The 8,232-nt window shown below is 39.7% G+C and overlaps 1 pseudogene; it reads left to right on the plus strand.

Annotated features, from left to right (window-relative positions):
- The first annotated feature begins 3,186 nt into the window (after positions 1 to 3,186).
- LOC114217337 (very long chain fatty acid elongase 6 pseudogene) lies at positions 3,187 to 3,987 on the plus strand (annotated as a pseudogene).
- Positions 3,988 to 8,232: the final 4,245 nt, after the last annotated feature.

Raw genomic sequence — 8,232 nt, forward strand, 5'->3', positions numbered from 1 at the left:
GGAATGATTTTAAATAAGAATTCCAGTTGCCTATGGAACTGAGCTTAAGTTTGTGCGTTTATTCTCCTTTTAGACTTTAGTTGATGAGTTAGTTGATTTCATTACAAAGTTTCCTGGAGCTTCTGCTAGCTTCAGCAGATTGTGTGAATAGGTCACATTCTGTGGAGGGCCCCAGGAACATTGTCTTAAAATATATATATATATATATATATATATGTGTGTGTGTATATATATATATGGCATCATTATAAAGTATTAAATAAAGCCTGAAATAACTTGTAAATTGTGTTAATCATTGCTAAATCTATGTAGAACTGTCATGATGGTGATTTTTCTGAAGAAAAATCTATCATCCAAAACATGCATCCACTCAACCTTCCATCCCTTCATCTTTAATAAGTGCCCACAGTATGCACAGTAGAGAGAATATGACATATTCTGCCACAGAGTGGATAATGCCTGAATTAACATATTGACCCAGGATCTGGCATCTCCAAGCCCTGCCTATATCCTAGCTATCGTAAATCCTCATTGTGGATATTGGCTGAGATCTCTGGGGTCACTTAATTTCTAACAATACTTCTCTCCCTCTGCCAGTGTTCAAATCTAAAGCAGCGTGCCCAAGCAGAACCAGAAGACACTTTGCTTAAGAAGTTAAATACCTGGGACAATGCTCATTTACCACCAAGTTTTAAAGACCTTGGTTACCTATTTCTAATGAGAAAGGCAACTCTAGCTATAAGAAACCATTTATTTATGCTGAATGTTGATTTACTGATAGGAAACTTTGGCACTAAATTATTCAAAAAATTTTTTCCTGGCAAATGACAGGAAGGGAATTGATGAGTCTTTTCCTTGCTGAAGTATTTGCCTTTTAAAAAGAGACTACAAACTCTCAATTTTTTTCACTGCAGAAGTTAATAGGATAGAATCACCTTCTGAAAACTCAATAAATAATTCCATAAAATACCTATAAGTTATTCATGGTTGTGTTTTAAGCATGAGTGCAAAGGAAGAATTGGAAGATGGCTGAAGTAGGTGGGTATCAGATGTAGAGAAGAGAGAATGAGGAGATTTACTATATGTGACAGAGAACACTCAGATTAAACCTGAGACTGCAAAGCATTAGAATTATTTCTTGTTTGCTTGTTCATTTGCTCGTTTTCTTTTGTATTTCTAGAATTTGAAAAAAAAAGATATTTGCTTTAGAAACTTTTTTTTGAAAACTCAAGTCTTTCTTTTCATCTGTCCCTGAATTTTTGTTTCTCCAGTCTTTCTCTCTCAATAAGCAAGTATTTATTACACACAAATATGATGTCAGGCACAGAACTATGTGGGGGGAGCAAGATAAAAACATGTCATAATTAATAATGTACTGTCACATCATCTCTTTCCGTGACACTCAGCATGTCAATGGTGGATATTAAGGAAGCAGATTATGGTTAGTTCAAGACTATAAACAGGAAAAAAAATACATAGACAAAGGTCAAAATTTTGTGATATGAAGGCTTCCAAAATGCTAACTTTCCCTCAAATATTTTTTTCAGACAGAGATGCAAGGTCTTAAATAGTAAAAAAACTCCTGTTCTTTTGATTTGATAATTGATTGAACATTTGTCTCTTAAGGATCCACTTTGCACACAAGTCTATGGGAGCTGAAAGGATTACTTGGACCCAACTTTTGCTTTCTAGGAGCAATCTGAGCCAATTGATACACATATGTTTGATTCTTCTATGCAAAGCACAGAAAGCCATTAATTTGGGGGATATGAAGTTTTCAGGAATCTTTTGCCCTGCTTTATTTTTTGTGCCTAATAGTCTTATAGAATATTCTTTTTCCCTGAGATTCTCTTAAGAAGTCCTTGAGAGTTTTTGTGATTTGCCTAGAGTTTGGACTGAAATAGAAAACAAATCAGAACATCAAGAACATTAAGAAAATGTACCTTCTATTGTCACATCTCTCTGTCTCTGTTCTTGGAGTTTTCCCAGAATGGTTTTTCATTCCACTTTTCCTTACTCTAGGTTATTTCTGTATTTTAAATGCTGTCTGTTGTCCAAAGACAATGAGAATAAATTCTTTCTTTCTATATGCTCCCGTGGATGGAGGCATTGCAACGAGAAACACCCAACATAATACTGGCTCTTTAGGGGCGCCTGGGTGGCTCAGTCAGTTAAGCATCTGCCTTAGGCTCAGGTCATCTGGAGCCCTGGATAGAGCCTTGCATTGGGGCGGGGCAGGGAGCCTGTTTCTCTCTCTCCCTCTGCCTCTCACCCAGCTTGTGCTTGCTCTCTCTCACTCTCTCTCTCTCTCAAATAAATAAATAAAAAATCTTAAAAAAAAATACTGGTTTTCTAACTGTGGGAGCTTCAGCCTGTTCCCTAACCTCTCTAAGTTTTAGCTCATTTTCATGAAAAATGGGGTTAATAATATCTACCTCGAAGTGTGCTGGTAAGGATTAGAAATTGCCCAAGGCCGATCTGCCATTCAAAATTAATAGTTACCCTTTACCTAGATTTATATCTGGTCCTTATGTCATTTTACCATGTATTCCAGTTCTTTATGGACCCCCCACCCTGACCCCAACAGTACTGAAATGTCCTTGAGATTAGGGACCATTTTTTTCACTTGTTTAATCCTCATAGTAATTAAAATCTGTACTTTACAACTTCAAAAATACTTGTTGATGGGTCATGATGGGTCTTATCAAATTTTATCTTTAACAAGAGAGAATACAAGTAAGAAAACTTCATTATAGATTAAATTTTTCAAATGTTTATTGAATTTGTGTTATCTCCAAAGTACATCTGAAAACATAATCAGGATATATCATTAAATCAGAAAAGGATCATATACATGGATTCTGAGTCTGAATTTGAAAGATCTAAACACCTGCATAAGTTATTCCAATAAAGAGAATTTGTATACCCTTTACATACACAAATATGAAGCAAGTTTCTATTATAAAGTTCTTTGCTTTTTGAGAATATAAATTCTTATGCTTAATCAAACAACATCTCTAGAGGTACTGTTTCATTTGCATGTTTTTATTAGGATGACGTTGCAAAGGATAGAGTTGTGGGTTTGTTTTTTTTTTTTTTTAAGAGTTGTAGGCACAGAGAGCGCCGGAGCGAGAACCTGGGAGCCGTGGCACAGAGAACACGTAGCGACTCCGAAGATCAGCCCCAATGAACATGTCAGTGTTGACTTTACAAGAATATGAATTCGAAAAGCAGTTCAACGAGAATGAAGCCATCCAGTGGATGCAGGAAAACTGGAAGAAATCTTTCCTGTTTTCTGCTCTGTATGCTGCCTTTATCTTTGGTGGTCAGCACCTGATGAACAAACGGGCAAAGTTTGAACTGAGAAAACCCTTAGTGCTCTGGTCTCTGACCCTTGCAGTCCTCAGTATATTCGGTGCTCTTCGAACTGGTGCATATATGGTGTACATTTTGATGACCAAAGGCCTGAAGTAGTCAGTTTGTGACCAGAGTTTTTACAATGGACCTGTGAGCAAATTCTGGGCTTATGCGTTTGTGCTAAGCAAAGCACCCGAACTAGGAGATACAATATTCATCATCCTGAGGAAGCAAAAGCTGATCTTCCTGCACTGGTACTACCACATCACCATGCTGCTGTACTCGTGGTACTCCTACAAGGACATGGTCGCGGGGGGGAGGGGTTGGTTCATGACCATGAACTATAGCGTGCACGCCATCATATACTCTTACTATGCCTTGCAAGCGGCAGGTTTCCGAGTTTCACGGAAGTTTGCCATGTTCATCACCTTGTCCCAGATCACTCAGATGCTGATGGGCTGTGTCATTAACTACCTGGTCTTCTACTGGATGCAGCATGACCAGTGCCACTCTCACTTTCAGAATATCTTCTGGTCCTCACTCATGTACGTCAGCTACCTTGTGCTCTTCTGCCACTTGTTCTTTGAGGCCTACATCGGCAAGATGAGGAAAACAACGAAGGCTGAATAGTGTTGGAACTGAGGAGGAAGCCATAGCTCAGGGTCATCAAGAAAAACAATAGACAAAAAGAAAATGGCACAAGGAATCACATATGGTGCAGCTAAAACTATACAAAATACATGAGCAAACACAAAACCCAAGGCAGCTTAGGGATAATAAGGTTGACTCAACCCAGTAAGTTTATGATCCTTTTTGGGTGAGGACTCACTGAGTGCACCTCCATCTCAAAGGACTGCTGCTGGAAACCCCATTCCCTCCTTAACTGTCAGCTCTAGGACAAATGAGAACAAAAGTGAGCCAGAGGCACAGAGAGAGAGAGAGAGAGAGAGAGAGAGAAATAGAAGGTCAACAAAGGCTATTAACACTATATGGAAAAAAAAAAAGTATTTACTAAGTGTTATATTTGTCTAAGAATGAAAGAAGTTCACTTAAGAAACTGTGCGAGCACATACACACACAATCCTTTCTAATCTTTTTGGACACACAATAGAATAGATACAAAATGGAAGAGACACAGGGTGTATATCTAGAACAATAATGCTTTTGCAAAAATTAAAGCCTTCTTAAGAAAGGCCAGTAGCTGTAGCCCCCTTGAGAAAAGATGTCTTAATCACCTCTCGTGAAAACGGATGTAAACAACTGTATTTCAACTAAGAGAAGGACTGGTGTTTTTCCCTTCCTAGCCCAGTGTGGGGCTAGTGACTTTGCCAGAACCAAACGGGGCACAATATTTTTCCAAGGTTCTTCCTGGGAAGATGGAAACAGTGCAGACCAGTTCCTAACGGGACAGCTCCACCTCAGAGCACTTCTGATGGTTTCACTGTAATTTCCACTCTGAAATGAGCTCTCAAGGATTATCCTTGGTTCAGCGGCCCCAGGCTTTTGAACGGAAGAGTAAATACCGAATAGCAAAGTTAAAATTCTACCAAATGATTTGAAAATGGATTCTGTACCAACTCTAAAAAGGGTCGGCCCCGTACCATTCTTGAGCTGGGAAAAGGACAGTGGGGAAGGATGGGAGCCGAGGATCCATCCAACAGACACACTCGGTATACCCCCACTCTATTTGACTCCACACGCGCACTCATGGCTTTCCAAATGAAACCCTGTTGTACGGTCCATGTTTTCTATATTTTTGTGAATTTCACAAAGAAATCTGCAGGGCTCTTCCTGATATTGGGTGAACACTGTGTTTCCGCATCAAGCGTCTGCTCCCCTCGAGCGACGCAGAGGTGTGTAAAGTGCCCTCTGCTGGTCAAGTGGAGCTACTTCAACAAACCCTTCACGGCAAGTTTGGCTGGAACAGCTGACAAAAAAGGCCCCCCCCCCATACACTTATCCTTCAAGTTTTCAATGATATAAAATATTCGTCATATTTTTGGCCAAATCAGAAGACCTTCTTCCTGCTTCAAGTCAGCTTCAGAAATTTTTTTAAAAAGGACTTCTGTTCTGGAACTCAGAAAATCAGTTTATTAAGAGCCATATTCTTTACAAAAAGAGAGGAGAGAAAGAAATGAAAGCTAGATAATATAATATTATCTGTAATACTTCAGTCCTTTACAAGCCAAATCAATGTGTCAACATTCCTAGTATTTCAAAGATGCAATTATATAAAATCGTTCAATGTGATATGCTAATACTCTGGTTAAGTAGCTTCATGATTAGACAAACTAGACGGCACGATTAGCAGCTACACTGCATATAGCTGATACATGCATCACCACACATACGTGCACACAGATGTGGGGTACACTCAACTTCAAAGCCCAGATGAACAGGAACCCGTTTTTCTGGCTAGCAGAAAAAGAAAACTGTTGTTTATCTTTTGCTTTCTTTGAGAGTATACAGTAAAAGGGATTTTTCAGATTATTTTTATATTATTTTAGCTTTAACTGTGCTGTCATTCATGAAACAGAGCTGCTCTGCTTCTGTCAGAGATGACAAGGGCTTTCTCAGCATCTTGTTTATGTGTGGAATCTGAAAGAATAAAGTTTTATCCCATTCTGAAAAAAAAAAAAAGAGTTGTAGGCACAGAGTTGTGTCTGAATTATTTCCTGTTACTATGAAAAGGAACTTTTTTCAAGCACATAAGGAGTTGCTTGTAAGAAATGAGGACTAGAGAGAAATTGTTAAAGGATCTCTTTCATGACAGACTTTGTGAGATGCCCCGGTGCCAGTGGCAAAAGGTGGCCCAATATTGGGGAAAGGACCCTGTCATGTTCTGCGCCCTTAGCCACTGATGACTCTGTGAGCATGTAAAGATATCAAGATATGCACAACCATATCTCAGAAGTGCCAACGTTTAGGGCATCTGTGTGGCTCAGTCAGTTAAGTGGCTGACTTTTGGTTTCCGCTCACATCATGATCTCAGGGTCCTGGGATAGCCCCCACTCCCTGATTGTTGCCCCTTGGGCTCCATGCTCAGCAGGGGGTCTGCTTTAGGATTCTCTCCCTCTGCCTCTGCCCCTCCCCCTGCTCTCTCTCGCTCTCTCAAAATAAATAAATAAATCTTAAAAAAAAAGCAACATCTATAGTGACAATAGAGAAAGTCTTTCTACCAACTCCAAGAATACTGACTCTTGACAGGTAGAGCTGAAACAGGAGAGAAACAATATGTTTGTTAATACTTGGTAACTATTTTAAAGTGACTGGTCTGCAAAAACACTGAGTCACTCCTTTGCTTTAACTTAGAAATACTTGAGGGACCACTTTCTTTTGTGAGAGACGGTTCTGAAGCACAGAGCTGTACCAATGGAGTGGCCATGCAAAAAAGATCTCGCTTCTAATGCAGATGGTTAATATTGTACATAAACTTTTTGTGTATAAAATGTATCTTTATGAGTATTCCTAAATATGTTTTCCTCTCATGTAAACTTAAAAAAGTTTTTTATTCTTCTTCAGTTGAAAATTGGTAATAAAAATAGTGATGGCGATAATGTATATATAGACTGCTTCTTCTGGGGCCAACATGATAATTCTGGATGGATTATCCTGTTTTGCTATTTCCCCACTCTAACCTAAGAATTATTATTATTCCCATTTTACACGTGAAGACACTTAGGCTATTACGTTAAGATATGAAGCAAGTGTGTTGATTCCAGAACCTATGATCCTCTCTCTCAGTGTCTCCCAACCTTGGAGCTAACGATGTTTTGGACCAGATCATTTGTTTGGGGGAGGGAGCTTTCCTGCATATCATAAGATGCTCAGCAATATCTCCGATCTTTGCCCACTGGACACCAGTGATTCCAGCCCCGTTCCAGCCCCTGCAAGATGGGAAAATAAAAAATATCTCCAGGTTTTACCAAGGTGTCACCTGGCGGGGGGGGGGGGGGGGGCTGCAAAATCTCCCTGGTTGAGAACTACTACTTGACACTCTACTGCTCGCCTGCCGTTTCATCATCTCAGAAGGGAACATCAAAGCCACTTAAAAGATGTTTTAAGTAGGCCCTGAAAGTTTTAGATGACAAAGCCCTAAACATGGCTTGGGAGTTGTTGGGAATTAACTTTTTGTCCACCCTTCTGAATTCCACATCACTTGGGAGATTGGGATTGAAAAAAATAGGATCTGGTCTTAGAGTCTGGTGCCCAGGCTGACATGCCTTTAGGATTGGCCTTCCCCCAAGCACATCTGCCACTAAACCTGGCCCAGCTGAATGGCTTTACCCAAGAGCTGCTTGAGCAGATAATCAGAATAACTGAATCAGAATTTAAAGTTGAAATACAGAGCAGAGATAGTGAATGAAAAGTTAAAATACCAGGGTGACCTACTGAGAAATTGCATCAGACTTTGTGCAGTGACCGTGAGCTTTTTAGGAAGAATGAAAGGTGTTTCTTCCTTCCCCTGGGAAAGTCACCAAAGCCTTTGCTTTCCTAAAGGCACACACATTTTGCCACCAGGGGGCGGTTACTAGCCTCCTGAGTTTGAGATGGACAGCCCTGAAAATAACTGATAACCAGGTGTTTTTTTTTTTCCTAAGAGTTGGACCCAGGATACTATGGACAGAGAAAGACTATATTGTTTGATCAAGGTCGGCATGAAGCTCTGTAGTGGGAGTAGCATTTTCAGATGTTAGGAATGTGGAGATCTAGGCCTGGTTTTGAGCCACTGGGGGTAAATAACTCACCAGGGAAATGTTGATGAGGCCTGAATAGCTTTATTAGATTTACCTCTGGTTCTGTACTCTAAGCCCACTTCAGAAAGATTAAAGAATAAATCTTAATCAAATTGTGAACAATAAAGAAAATAGAATG

The sequence above is a fragment of the Eumetopias jubatus genome, unplaced genomic scaffold (assembly GCF_037043125.1).
Source record: "Eumetopias jubatus isolate StellerSeaLion01/CBP00866 unplaced genomic scaffold, mEumJub1_p1.0 scaffold_1, whole genome shotgun sequence".
Classification (NCBI taxonomy): domain Eukaryota; kingdom Metazoa; phylum Chordata; class Mammalia; order Carnivora; family Otariidae; genus Eumetopias; species Eumetopias jubatus.